Consider the following 14969-nt stretch of genomic DNA (forward strand, 5'->3'; position numbering starts at 1 on the left):
CCACAGCAGAGAGCTGGATAGGAAGAGGAGCAGCGGGACTAGAACCGGTGCTCATATGGGATGCCAGCGCCGCAGGCGGAGGATTAACCTTCTGCGCCACCTCAGAGACAGAATTTCTAAAATGACTCCTTAGGGAGTCAGTAACCGAGGGCAATGGTGAAACACAACTGAGAGCGCTCCCTGCTGGGCTCACCTCTCTGTTAGTCCGCCCAAGCTGCCCAGCAAAATATCACAGACTGTGTGCCTTCCACGACAGAACGTGTGGCCTCAGTGTTCTCGAGGCTGCAAGTCCAAGATGCAGGCGGCGGCAGGTTCATTTTCTGGTGAGGGTTCTCCTCCTGGCCTGTAGACAGCCACCTGCTCACTATGTCCTGTGTGTGTGTGTGTGTGTGTGTGGACAGAGAGTGAACTCTGGAGTCTTCCTCTTATAAGGTCACTGATCCCTATTAGGCCTATTAGGCCCCCTCTTTTATGACCTTGTTTAATTATCTCCGTCAAGACCCTGTATTCTAATGCTGCCACACGGAAGCTTAGGGCTTCAGCACACTAATTTGGGGAAGGACCAACACCTTCAGTCCCCAACACCTTCTCTGAAACACGCGGGTCTGGGGGATGGGCTGAAAGCGGGACAAAAACCAGGGCCTTCCAGCAGGGAAGCAGAGCGAAGGCTATGCTCTAGGGAGTTCTGACTCCTGGGGGAGCTTGAGTCTCCTGGAGCCAATGGCTGGCTCATGTCATAAGCGGGAGCTGTCACTATGTTCTCTTGTATAACCAGTGGCTCAGAGGTCTGTTGTGGGAGTTGGCGGTAACCTAGGCCTGTAGCACCAGGGCAAATGGCAGCCGAAGCTTGGGGGATACCCACCAGTGGCAGATGCTTCAGCAGTTGGGAGTGACGGCTGCACACACATGCAGGCTGCGTCTTGAAACCTAGTGTTGAGTGAAAAAGGCAAGAAGCAATGACATTAATAGCATTTATGTAAATTAGAATCATACACACAGAAAACAACATTGCATACTTTCCAAGGGCACGTGCATGTGTAAAGACAGATGCCAAATATGTTGGGGTTGGGGGAGCAGTGCAGAGTGGGGGAGGGATGAATAGGGAAGAGGCATGAAAGGGACAAAGAAATGGAGCAAGGGAGGGGGTCTTGCTCTGGTAATACAAGTGTGGCTGGAGTTAGGCAGGTCACTAACCTAACTCTGCACCTGGCTTCCAATTAGGGGAAAGCAGGAGGCAGGCATCCCAGCCGGGGCCGAGGAGCAGATCTGTGTGACTGGAGGCAGAGGGTGGGAGGAAGGTAGAAGAGAAAGCCTGAAAGCCTCCATGGCCCCTCTCCTGGAGGACCCTGGGGCTGAGAGCATTGAGCAGTGTTTTGGAGACGGAGCTTTGGACGGTTTTGGAGCTGGGCAATCATATGATTAAGTTAGGCTTTTGGAAGGACACTCTTGCAGCTGTGAACAGTTGGATCAGGGTGGAGAAGGAGGTGGGGAGATGCTCTTAAACATGGCCCCATCAGCGATGGCATCTAACAGCATGTCACAAAGAGGCTGTTGGCTTGGGACGGTCAGCTGGGGGAATCGGAGCCCCTTGACACTTTCTACACACAGTTATGCCTACATCTAAGCTGTGAATATGCCCAGCAACTTCAGACAGTAACGGACACTTGGGCACTCTGCGTACAGAGAATGCCATGGGTTTTTCTCATCTGATGCTCCAGGAGGTGGGTGCAGAGATGTGTGAGGGGAGCCTGCAAGCCCACCCTCTTCACCGAGAGGGCAAGCTGATGCTTGGCTCATTCCCTTCCCATTTATTTTCTGTTTTGCAGTCTAATTTTGGGCATATTTTTTCTATTTAAAGTTATTTGCTGGTAATAGAATCCAGTTCTCAAAGAGACAAAAATACCCAGAGTCTCTGTAATGAGGAACAGGGACACTCCCTTGGGGAGGAAGGGAAGAACAGCTCAGGACACACAGAGCTAAGTGCAGGAGAGGGGCTGGGGCCGGGAGCTGCCCGAGACGGGGCTGGGGGTGAGGAGAGGTGGAGAAGGAGATGGCTGCACCACAGTCAGGCCGACGGGTCCCAATTACCCTCCACGTTCTGCTCGGTGAACCTCAAGTTTCTCATCTGTAAGATGGAAGCAAAAAGCCCAATTCCCAGTCCCTGCCAGGTCACTTAAAACACAGATTCCCAGGTCCCAGACAAGATCTGCTGGATCGCTCTGACAGCACAGGCTGGGCACCAGTATTTATATTCAAGTGCTTCCCGGTGAGTCAGGTGGGCTGGCAGCTGAAGTGGAGCTTCCAGGGTTTGGGGAGCAGTAGAATGTTGCTCTCATCCTCGTCCTCCCCACCGGGTCACCCCCTTGATTGCAAATCTATCTTCATGATTCCGAGACATCTTCTCCCGCCCCCCCACCGAGTTTAATTTTGCTAAAATCGGAGCAAGTCTTACTCTCAGTGTGATCGTTTCCTTCTCCCCCCCTGAAACACTGCTCCCATGTTGAAGCTGCCTCCTGTAGGTGAAAATGTCATACAGTTAGGGAAACAGTCCAATGTGCTCCTGTGCAGAGAGTTCGAAAAACACAAACATGTTTAAAATCACAGAGGCCAACAAAATCACCCATCATCCCACCCTAGAGAGATCTATTTCCCGTGTTTTGGGTATTTCTTTCCTGCCTCTTCATTCTGCTGTTCTAGGCCTCCTCCTACCATCACTGAGTCCCTTAGGCACCACCTGTTCTACACACACCACTGAACGCTGGGATAGGGCTGGGGGTAGAAGCCCTTCACTGATAGAATTGAGGTCTGTGATTGCTTCATTCCACAGAGTGCTCTGCAGGTGGGGGTATTATTTATTGTCCTTTTTAAAAAAATATTTATTTATTTATTTGAAAGGCAGAGCAACACACACATGGCAGGGGGCAGGGAATAGAGAGATCTTCCATTCACTGGTTCATTCCCTGAATGCCTACAACAGCCAGGTCTAAGCCAGGCTGAAGCCAGGAGCCAGGAACTTCATCTGGATCTCCCATGTGGGCATGTTAGCAGGAAGCTGGAACAGAAGCAGAGCATCCAGGACTTGAACCAGTGCTCTGACATGGGATGTCAGCATCACGCGTGGCAGCCTAACCTGCTGCACCTCGACGCTAGCCCTGGGGGATGTTATGTCTACTCCGTTACTCTGTGTGGCAGTAGATAAAGGACTTGCCTGTTTTTTTTGTTTGTTTGTTTGTTTTGTTTTTTTTTTTTTTTTTTTTTGACAGACAGAGTTAGTGAGAGAGAGAGAGAGAAAGGTCTTCCGTTGGTTCACTCCCCAATGGCTGCTACGGCCGGCGCGCTGCGCCAATCTGAAGCAGGAGCCAGATGCTTCCTCCTGGTCTCCCATGCAGATGCAGGGCCCAAGCACTTGGGCCATCCTCCACTGCCTTCCCAGGCCACAGCAGAGAGCTGGACTAGAAGAGGAGCAACCGGGACAGAATCCGGCACCCCGACCAGGATTAGAACCTGGAGTGCCAGCGCTGCAGGTGGAGGATTAGCCTAGTGAGCTGCAGCACTGGCTGGACTTGCCTGTTTTATCCTGGTTAGTGAATGGCTGAACTGAGGTTTGAGCCCAGACAGGAGGACGAGATGCTATCTCTCTGGCAGAAAACAGCATAACCCCAGGAGGGAGTGCTTAGGGATTCCAGGTCAAAACTGGTACAGGGAGCTCCTGGTTAATCACGCGGAGGCTGTGTTAGCCAAAACCTGGCTCTGGACCTGGGGCCCAAGCTCCAATCCAGATGCCACTTCAAAACAGCACCTCCCTCAACCGCATGACTCAGAAAGACTACTTAGTTCAGAGGAACTAGAACCACCAAGGTGTGGAGGAAATGTTGGAAGTCTATGACTTGTCACTGCAAATATAGATGCCCAAGAAGGTGAGGCTGTTTTAGCAAGTTCTGTTTTGGATCTTTGGGTTAAATTCTGGGAGATCTATGATAGGCTCCTATTATAAACTCTGTGTATATATATATATGTGTGTGTGTGTGTGTGTATTTCAAATATGAAATAAGTTTGGTTCACAGTCAGGTAAAAACAGGAGTAGTCTTCGAGTTTGAGATCTGGCAAAATAGTATGAATATATCTCCTTCTGGCTTGGGACTTCTGGTTCTGTTCAAGTTTGACTCAGAACCGCTATCCTTTCTCCACCAGGGATGGGGCACAGATGTCTGTGCTCTTCAGTGTCCTACAGTAATGCTGTTGAGTCTCCAGCATGGAGCTGAGCCGTCTGAGTCTGCTATGCACGTTCCCCACCTGCCTGCCTGATGCCCATACTTCTAGCATCCTTCCCTTGGCTGGGCAAACCAAAAACGGAGGCTTTCAGTCTTGAACGGGGCAGCTAAGAGCACCTCCACCCCTCGCTCTTGAAGCACAGGCAGGAGGGTAGAACACAGCATTGCCACCAATCCCTGATGTCCAAGAGAGGAGGAAAGACCAAGGTGCAATTGGAAGCAAGGAGGTAGGCACTGTCAGAGCACCTGAAGGGAGCCAGGCACTGGAAAGAGCTGGAAGACGTGGAGCTGGGGTCGGGATGCCTGCGTTAGAATCCCAGCTCCTGCACCTCCCTGTGATGTCCTCAGAGAGCTCCCATCTCTTGGCCTCTCCATTCCCTGTCTGGAACGGGGGTTGTGCAGATCAAACAAAGGGGTGCACACAGGAGCCTGGGTTGGTGCCTGGTGCACTGCAGGGATCACTGAGTGTTAACTGCTGTGTCCTGGTCCTCTTGATTCCTTATCACAACCTCGGAGGGTCAGTGCTGTTGTTTCTGCCGCTTTACCAATGAGGAAACTGAGGCACAGAGAGATTAAGAGGTTTGCCTAAGGTTGCAGAGCAGGAATTTAGACTTAGATCCATTTGCTACCGAATTCATGCCTTCCTTCTATTGGCTGGGCAACAAATGGAGACTGCAGTCCATGAGTGGCAGTGCTGGGATTTGAACCCTGGTCAGCCCAGCCCTGAGTTCTGCACTCAATGTGACCTAGGAGAATGTTGATCCTTGCACTTGATTGAGGTCACACCCACCAGACAGGACCCCGAGGAGGCAAGGCTGGGGAGATTCCAAGGCTGAGGGTTTTCCACAACTGGGCCTTGTTGTGAGCTAGTTATTTTGGAAAGCAGAGGGGGACCAGAAGGGATGGTCTCACTCCCAGGCATATGGGAGCCGGCTGTCAGCTAATATGGAAAATGATTAAGACAGTTTAATTTTTTTTATTTTTTATGTATACTAATAATGAAGCAGGAGGAATTTGGAGGAAGGAATTCTACGAGGCGAGGGGAAAGTATTACAGATGTGGGAATCACGCATGGGGATGGCTCTGGCCCAGGTGGCACTGCAGCTCCTGCAGCCACGTGGGATGGAGGTCGGAAGGGTCTGGGGACATCTGACCCAGGAGCCCTCAGCAACTTAGGAAACCCCCAAGGTCTCTCCAGGGGCAAGAGCATGTCTGGCCTGTTGGCCCGAAAAGCAGGCATTCTTCCCTGGGCTGGTCCTACTCTCCAAGTCCTGGCACAGCCCTTACACACGCTAGGCGGCAGGGCGGGGGGTGGGGGCAAGGGCAGAGCATGTGAGAGGCAGGCTGGGGAGGTCAGTGGAGAATCTGGCCTGGGGAAGCTGAGGCCTGAGGCACGAAGGGCCATCACCAGATGCCGCAAGGCATGGAAGGGCTTGGGAGATGGAGAGGCGGGGAGGGGCGAGGACCAGCATTTTTTGAGCATTTAATATGTGCCAAGCACAGAATCAGAAATTAGAATAGAAATGCATTTACTCAATCAAATCTTTTAGTACCCACTGTGTGCCAACCATTGTGCTGGGCACCAAGGCCAAAGCAGAAAATAAGACAGACCCCTTCTCTCAGGGAGCCTGCTTTATGGGGAGGACAGGGTGATAATCCCATCAGCAGAAGAACACACTGCCGGGTGGTGAGTGGTATTGCAGAGAGAGACAAGGACCCCGTCCGTGCTGAGTGCCCACTGTGTACCAGGCCCGGGCTGAGTGCCCATTGTGTACCAGGCCTGGGTTCAGGCTCTGACTGCAGCTGGTACTCCTGCATTAACACCAGCTCATGTCTCTTGGCCACTTACCATTGCCTGGCATTGTTCTAAGTGCTTCTCGTGCATGAACTCATGTGATCCTGACAAGACAGTAGAAGGGCCGTGCAATTATCATCATCCCCATTTTACAGATGCAGAAACCAAAGTGAAAGAACTCACGGAGGTCATGGGAATGATGAAAGGGTGGGATTTGAACCATGCAGACTCCAGGATCTGAGTGTATAACCAGAAGGCCATACCGATATGGAAGCACATTCCAAGATTGTCGCGCCATGGTCACATCGTGGGATGACCCCCTGTGACCCTCGGTGTTAGCCCTTCCAGACCTCCTTCCCCCTCCCCTCCACACTTCCCCCCTTCCCACTCTCCAAGAATGCCCCAGTCCCTTCCCTCCTCACCCAGCACAGAATCTGCACCTTCTCCTAATGTGGCACTGCCAGCTTCTGCCCCCTGGCCTCTGGTTCCCACCTGGCCTCTGGCCTCCCCCATGGCCACACTTACCGGTGTGTGTGCAGGTGCACAGACAGACTCAATGTGTATCTGGCTCCTGCCCCAGAGTCTGAGAACTGCTTGAGTCGCAGGGACTGTGTTTGAGGCATCATGTGTTCCTGGTGCCCACACGGAATCTGGCACAGAGCAGAGGTGGCAGAGAGGAACCACCCCCTGCTGCGAGCGTTCAGCTTCAGGTGGGCTCTGGGCATCCGGCATCACATCGCACAGTTTCACACTGAATGCCTACAGGTGCCAGGATCTGTACCACGCGCTGGGGCCCCAGTGGCGAATGAGTCAGACACTGTCCTTGCCTTGGGGAGCTAACGTTTCTAACAGGGGATGTAGGACAAAAATCAAGTAAACAAACACAAAAACAAAGTTACAGACCCAGGAAGGAAAAGAACAGGGGTTTAGGATGAGAGTGATTGGACGGTTGGGGAGGGGGGACCAGGAAGGACCCTCTGAGGTGAGGGTGGAAGGGTAAAAGGAACACACAAATCTTGGGAAAGAGACTTTCAGATGAAGGGAACAGCAGGTGCAAAGGGCCTGTGGTGGGAAAGAATGTGATCCTTGTGGTTTTAGGCCAGGGATTGTGTCTATCAGGCCTGCCTATTGCAAACAGTGCCTGTCCACACGAGGACTTGGTGTTTTCTGAATGAATGAAAAGGGCCTTCTTAGGTTTCAGGTCCAACCCTGCCTCTCCAAAAGCCCAAGGTTCTCCTCACCCCGTCCAACCCTGACAGTTAAGTCTTGATGCACGTTTGAGGGAAGCACTGTGGCCCATTTTAGGGAGACACAAGGCTGGGGGAAATTATCATAGGCTTGGGGAGAGATTTGACCTGAGGGGAAATAGCAGAGGTGCTTGAGCCAAAGAGTGACTTCCGCAGCAGGGCCCATGTTCCACACCAGTGTTTGGAAGATCTCCGAGAGAGGCCTCAGGTCACAGACAAGCCCGGACACCAAGAGGAGTGTCTGGACACTTAAGCAGGGTGGAGAATGTGGCCGAGCTCCCCATTTGACCCAGTGTTCTGAGTTCCGGTGCTGCCTTCCAGATCATCCCCGAAGTCAGTGGTATCAAACCAGAATTGGCTGTGTCCACATCTTGTGCACAACAGGAAGCTTGGCAGAGGATGGTAGATAGAGACCACTAGGACTGGACGAATGGTAGATAGAGACCACTAGGACTGGACGAGTGGTAGGTAGAGACGACTAGACTGGACGCAGCTGAAGGCCCATCCTCTCGTGCGGCCTTGTTGACTGTTGGACAGGCTGCTTCTCTGTGGGCGCTGGGCTTCCCTACAACATGGCGACTGGGTTTTCAGGGAGAATGTGCCGCGACAAAGAGTTAGGGAGAACTGGCTGGCTTCCGGCCTGTGAGTGTCACCTCTGCTGTGTTCCATGCACCAGCACAGTCCCAAAGTCCCACTCAACTCGCAGGGGAGGGGAGGTAGACTCACATTGTTGGAGAGCCACAGAGCTCAGAAAGGAGAGGGTATACAGTGGCGGCCAGTTACGGAAAACACAATCTGTCATAGTCAGCCACTCAACAGGTGGGGAAACCATAGTTCTCCCTTCCTTCGCCGGGGTGTGACTTGTCTGGGTGCACACATGGACAGAACCCAGTGGTCATGCCTCCCAGCCTGGGAGACACACTCTGTCCTGGCAGGCCAGGCTCTGCATGGGCCAGCCCTCTCTACTCTGAGCTGGTGAGGGGCCTGTGGGTGATGGGGCTTGGCTCCATTGGCAGCTACACATTTCTCCTCCTGTGGGTGGATAGGTGGCTCTTGGAGAGCTCATGCTTTCTCAGCATCTAGGCCCACCATCCTGGAGTCTTTCCAAGGAGAAAGCCCCAGAATTTGGCCCCATCGCCATGCCAGCTCTGGGCTCTGAACAATCTGATCGACTGAACCCCACTCGGGTCCGTCTCTGACCTAATCTGTTGGGGCAACAGAGGGACCAGTCTATCAGGTAAGTGTGGGTGGGCACTGTCCCGGCAGATTCCGAGCTGGGAAGAGTCTAATGAACACACACTGGTTTAATGGTCTGTAGGTTACTTTGTTTCCGTCACCCTCTACATCCAACCCTGTATTTCCTGAAACCATTTGGCTTACTTCCTCTCTACTGCCCCTAGCTCACCCAGGCCATCCTGGCTGCCACAGCCCCTCTCTGGTCCATGTTCACACGTCCCTTTTTCCAGCTTTTCTGCACAGCACAGCCAGTAGGATCTTTTCCAAGTGTTAGCCCTGTGGCATTTCTCCCTTGCTCATGAACGCACCCTAGCTGACCTTGCCTAAAGTTCAGATTCCTAAGGGAGGCCCTGCCATCGTGTCTTGCCTCATCTCCTACCTCTTGCACCATGCACTGTGGCCACACTGGCATCTTCTCTCCTCCTACAACCTGCCAAGTTCAGTCTTGCCTTAACCCAGTCCATTGCATCTTTCAGGTCTCGGTGCAAGCATCATGATATGACTTAGGTAAGGCCAAAACACTGTGACAAAGGGCCCTGAAGCCTAGGATGGCTCAGGTAGCCTAGTTTACTTCTCACTTCTGTAGTGGATGTGCCGGGGCCATGAGTGCCTCTCTTCCCAGAAGTGACGCATGGACCCAGGCTCCTCTCACCTTGCAGTTCCTCCATCCTGAGACGTTGTTGTCACTTGCATTCAGGCAGAGGAAAAGGAAAGAGAACATGCAGGAAGCTCACCTAATAGGTTCGGAAGTGACACTCCCAACTCCTCCTGCATGCCATTGGCGAGAGCTAGTCACGTGCCACACCTGGCTGCAGAGAGGACTTGCAGGTATTGGCTGTGTCTGGCAGCCACTTGTCAGCCCCAACCATACACCAGCAAAGAGGAGAATGGATTTTGATCCCTCAGTCCAGTCACCTTTTCAGAGAGACCCTCCTCAACTCTCATCCTAAGAACGTCCCTCTGTCACTGTGCATCTCCTGGTCCTGTCTGATCATCTTCATTTCACATGTCATCCATGTCCTTATTTATCTGTCCCTGTCACCTTCTAGAAGGTCAGCTCTGTGAGGAGAGAAGCCTCATCTGGCTCATTACTGCCAGACCTGGATCAGTGCTGGGCCTACAGTAGACATTTAATCAATGCTTCTTGAATCAATGAAAGAAAAAGCTAGTGTCTGTTTTGCCAGTGGGGACACAGAGGAGACAGATGGCTTTGTGAATGGAAAAGGCTTTGTGCAAGGGTATGGCACTCAGTAGGAGCCCCATTCCTGCCCCTTTCTCTCCTCCCCATTGTCGGTCATGAGACCCTAGGTCTCAGGGAAAGGCTAGGCTGTGGTAGGCGAGTCCAGGGCCTGGGTTTGAGTCTGGCTCTGTCCTGATTCTGTGTGTGCCTCTCCTCTCTTCCATATATACCTCGGTTTCCCAGCCTACAGATGAGGGTGCAGCAGATCGGCCAGGCAAAATTCCACATTCCTTGTGGCCCGCCGAGAGCAGACGACCACCCCAGAGCATAACTGTGCCTTCTTTTGCCAACTGCCGACCTTTGGGAGCAAAGTTCCTCCCCTTCTTGGTCCCCTCTGGGCTTAATAAGGCTTAATGAGGGGCCTGGGTGGGTCCAGCTTCTCAGTGGCCACCAGCTCATACTTCTAACTCAGAGGCGGAGTAGGGTAAGGGGAGCGTGGCTAATGACAGGGTCCTGGAAGTGGGAGGAGCTGCCAGCCTCGGCTGGCCTTTCTGGGCCTTTATTAACAGACCACACAAGGGAATGTCTTCCCAGGGCCCATGGTTTTTAATTTTTCCACTGGAAAAGGCAATTGGGAAGAGGTGGCCAAGAGGCCAAAGACAATCGCCTATGCTTCTGTCAGCATTATCCTATCCGCCTGCCTGTCTGGCCACCCACTCATCCTTCCAATTGTGCATTCATTTACCCACTCAAGCTTCCAAGCATCTACCCATCTATCCATCCATCCTCCCTTCTCACCATCTACCAGTTTACCCATCACTCAGCCAATAACCCATCTTTCCAACCAACCTGCCACCTGTCTTCCACCCTTCCTACTTACCCATCCATCTACTCCCCATCTGTCCACTCCTCTGTCCATACATCCACCCATCCATTTATCCCTTTACACACATACACCTATGAGTCATTCCAACACAGGGCTATCCAAGATCTGCCTGACATCAGACTTGTGCCTTGAACTAAAACAGAAATGAACAATTCACTCATGGCTGTCCCTTCAGCCTTTACATGATATCATGTGATAAAAGCACACAGTGAAAAGCATCACTTTGTTGGATGTCAGACTTGAGTTTGAATCTGAACTTTGCTTTTACTCACTTCGTGACCTTAGATAATTTTGTGCAAATTTAAGTATCTTTCTTTTTGAGCACCTACTATGTATAGACCTCATGATAAATATTTGCAAATTCTAGCTCAATTCTTACAGCAGCTTTTTGAGATGGCTCCCATACTTCTTATCTTACAGACACAGTCCCTTGACTGGGCCTCCACATAAGGTTGTAAAGGTTGCCTACTGCACAACTCTTGAGAGTGTCTTTCACATCCCAGTCTATGGTAGCAATATCAGAGTTGCAGCTGAGATCTACCAGGCTCAAAGTCAGCAATCTTCCTAGAGCACACTGCCCCCTGGAACCTAAGAGGACCTTTCCCCTGGCCCCTGAGGTGTGGTCCCAGGAGTCTAAGCTCAGGGCGACCCCTTTCCAAATTCTGCTCTTTGTTTGGGTGGAGGGAGGGAAAGAGGAAGGGAAGAGAACGAAAGAGGCTGATTATGTGATGTGGTGGAAGTGGAGTCTGTGGGGGCTGGCAAAAGCTGTGGTTGGAGGAATGGAGCCCAGGAGACACCCACAGATCCTCAAAGACCCTCGGATGCTGATGACAGCCAGCAGCATTGCCGAGTTCTTCCTGTGCCACACAGGGCCTGGTTTCCATAACTCAGCAGTGGGGAAAAGAACAGCAGTGACCCCACAGGCTTGTGGAAAAGATGGAGTAAATTAAGACAGCCAAAGATGTCGGCTGGTGCCGTCATGGAGACAGTGCTCAGTGAACCTCACTCATTAGCATTAGTTCTAAATGACCCCATGGAGCTCTGGGAGGACAGAGCCTTTCTTCCCCCTGCCCCCTTGGCCTGAGGTCCCACATGCCAGCCGTGGTGGCCGCCTCCCAGCTCTTCTGACTCCCTAGATGGTCCCAAACTGGTTTGGTCTCGATGTGGTTTTGTGTTTCAAATATTTTCATTTATTATTTTTATTTATTTGAGAGACAGAGAAATCTTCCATATACTGGTTTATTCTTCAGATGCCTATGACAACCGGGACTGTGCCAGGCAGAAGCTGGGAGCCAAGGAATTTAATCTGGGTGGCAGGGACCCAAGTACTTGAACCATCACCTGCTGCCTCCCAGGGTGCACATTAGGAAGCTGGAATTGGGAGTAGAACCAGGACTTGAACCCAGGCACTCTGATATGGGATGCAGGCATCCTGCTGAGCCAAACCCTGCTCTCTAAGTGTGGTTTTAGCTCAAGCTAAGGACACCAAGGGTCAGATTGTCTGAGAGAGCATCAAGGAAGACTCCTTGAGAATGTCAACCTCTTCTAAGTACCCTTCATCACACCCCAAGGTCAAGCAGATGTTGCCTGGGAAGCAGGATGGAGGAGCACTTCTGAGCTCTGGCTCTGGGGCCAGACAGAGTTGGGTTCAGAGCTCACTGTCGCTCTTTTCTAATTGTGAGGGTTCCTTGGCCTCCCTAGGGCTGTGTCCTCATATGTAAACTGGCAATGCAAAGATCAGCTGCCTAGCTGGTGCCCTCCTCACAGAAAATATCGCTTCCCCACCTGCCCAGAATTTGTTCCCATTCTACTGAGTTCTTTCTTTCTTTTTTAAATATTATTTATTGAGTTGAAAGTCAGGGTTACAGAGAGACAGGGAGAGAAAGGGAGAAAGAAAAAGGGAGAGAGAAAGAGAGAGAGAGAGAGAATCTTCCATCCACTTGTTCAGTCTCCAGATGGCCACAACAGCTGGGGCTGGGCCAGGCTGAAACCAGGAATCAGGAGCTCCATCAGGATCTCCCTCATGGGTGGCAAGGGCTCAAATACTTGGGGATCTTCTGCTGCTTTCCCAGGCCATTAGCAGGGAGCTGGATCAGAAGTGGAGTAGCCAGGACTCGAACTGGTGCCCATATGGGATGCTGATGTCACAGGAATTAGCTTTAACACTATGCCACAATGCTGGCCCCTCTACTGATTTTACTGATTTCAGTTTGTGGACTTCCTTTGATTGGTGTCACTGGGGTGCCCCCAGGTCTCAGTCGATCAGGGTATGCCATCCCTTGCCCCTGGTGATTGGTTCAGGGTCGTGTGTGACTGTCCTGGCCCAGTCACTGTTGTGACACAGCCATCTGGCCTCCATAGAGCCCCGGCAGTGAAGTTGATTCTGAAGGGTGCTGAACAGGAAGGTAGAGAGAAACCCCAGCCCTACAACCATCACTGGAGCTCCTGGATCTGCCACACCTGTGGCTACAGCCGGAGCTTTCCAGCCCAGCAAACTGTCTTGTTGCATGAGCCAGTTTTCCACAACCCATAGAGGTCATGGATACAAACTCAGGGAACATTAACTGGGGGGCAAGGCACGTTCCTCTCTCACGGTCAGTGTGCCTGGGTTCTCAGCTTCTTCTTCCTCGGGGCCTCGTTTGCCTTTGTGTTGTGCACTTGGGCTGCCTGGCTCCCTGGATTCAGGGCTCCAGCAGGGTACAAGCTCTTGCTTCAGAGTCTTTGTTCTGATGGTGCCTTTAATTAAGGGCTTCACAAGCACTTCTGTGAAGAGCTGTGCTGTCTGCTCTGGGAGGATTTAGGGGCCGTCCCCAGAGAGCTTGTCCCTGCTTCTAATTTTCCAAACTCTGAACCCCAGTTTCTCCCAGATGCTGCCTTATGAGGGCTAACAAGTGGGCAGTTCTGGCTGCTGGGCGTGTTCTCTGTGTCCACCTCAAGGCAGCCACTGGCCTGGCACTGAAGACTGCAGGGCTGGGCTTGGAGCACTGGCCTCTGCACACAGAAGCTTCAGGAAGGGAAAGGAAATGGCACTCTCAGTCAGACTGCCCAGGGGGAGCAGAGCTCGGGCAGCCAGAAAGCGAGCACGACTTGGAGATGCCAAGGGGAAAGACAGGAGATGTGACATGATGCAGGTGCAGGGCTGGGAACAGGGGTGAATTGGGCCCTGCAGGTTCATAGCTCTTGCACTCTCCCTCCCTCTCTCTCTGATTGCTCCATTCCAGTGGTCCCTACAGGTTAAGCCCGTTCCCTCTCACCTGCACAGTTGCTCTAGAATCCCCATTGGCCTCCCTTTCCCCTCCCTGGATCCTCCGATCCACCGTTCCCCAGCGGCCACCCATCCATTCATCCACCACATATTCACGGGTATCCTGCAGGGCCCTAGGTTGGGAGCCAGTCCGCCTCCATAACCTTGCCTCCCTCCCCCCACCCCTGCATCTGTCCCAGGAGACCACTTCCCAGTCCTCTTTTGCTCGCTCTGTCTTTGCACCTGGACTACCACTCTGCCCTGCCACTTTCCACAATGCGCTGCCTGCCCACCAAGGCAGAGTTCACCTCCTGTGTCACATCATGGGACCCCACCCCCACCACCAGCCCCAGGGGCTGCTCCTCAGCCTACTCTTCGTCATTTTCCTAGGGTGCACATCTGTCTTCCCTGCTGGACTGTGAGCTCCTTGAGGGTGGGAATTTTGCCTCCAGGGACAGAGCTGAGTTGCAATAAAGGAAGGCATTCTGACCAGCACGGGATCCTGAAGTCTCAGTGCTTTGGGTTAGAATCTTGGTGACAGTGCTCTCCAGCCATGTGGCTCTGGGCAAGCTCCTCATCCTGCTGAGCCTCAGTTTCTTCTCTTCTTTTGTTTTTTTGTAAGGGAAAGGGTTTATTGGGGGAAAGCTGGCTGACTGGAGGGAAGGAAGGGACAAAAAAGGAAAAGAGGGAGAAGGAGAGTGTAAGAGAGAGATCAACAGAGAGAGAAAGAGAGAGAGAGAGAGAGAGAGAGAGCCTCGTGTTCAGGAACAGGTCCTGTTAAACCTTTGCTGGGGGACAGGCAGGGAAGTAGGAGCAGCGAATCCCATTAGGATGGGGATGGAGCTAACACCAGTGGCTGGGCCATGGGGTCACCTGGCTTCCAGCCATGGCGATGGGGGCTAGATCCTAGGATGGTATCTGGGGTGTAGATGGTGCCATAGATAAGACTGAGCCATTTTACTAACATCCCCCCCCCCTTTTTTTTTTATAAAGCAAGAGTTATATGGGATTACATCAGCCTCCAAAAGTCCAGGACGGGTAGAGGGACAGGGGACGACAAGGTACTCTCTGCTGGCATGGGGCGATGTCTCAAGCCACTTTCTACTGGGT

Source organism: Lepus europaeus, chromosome 10 (genome assembly GCF_033115175.1).
Source record: "Lepus europaeus isolate LE1 chromosome 10, mLepTim1.pri, whole genome shotgun sequence".
In the NCBI taxonomy this organism is placed as follows: Eukaryota; Metazoa; Chordata; class Mammalia; order Lagomorpha; family Leporidae; genus Lepus; species Lepus europaeus.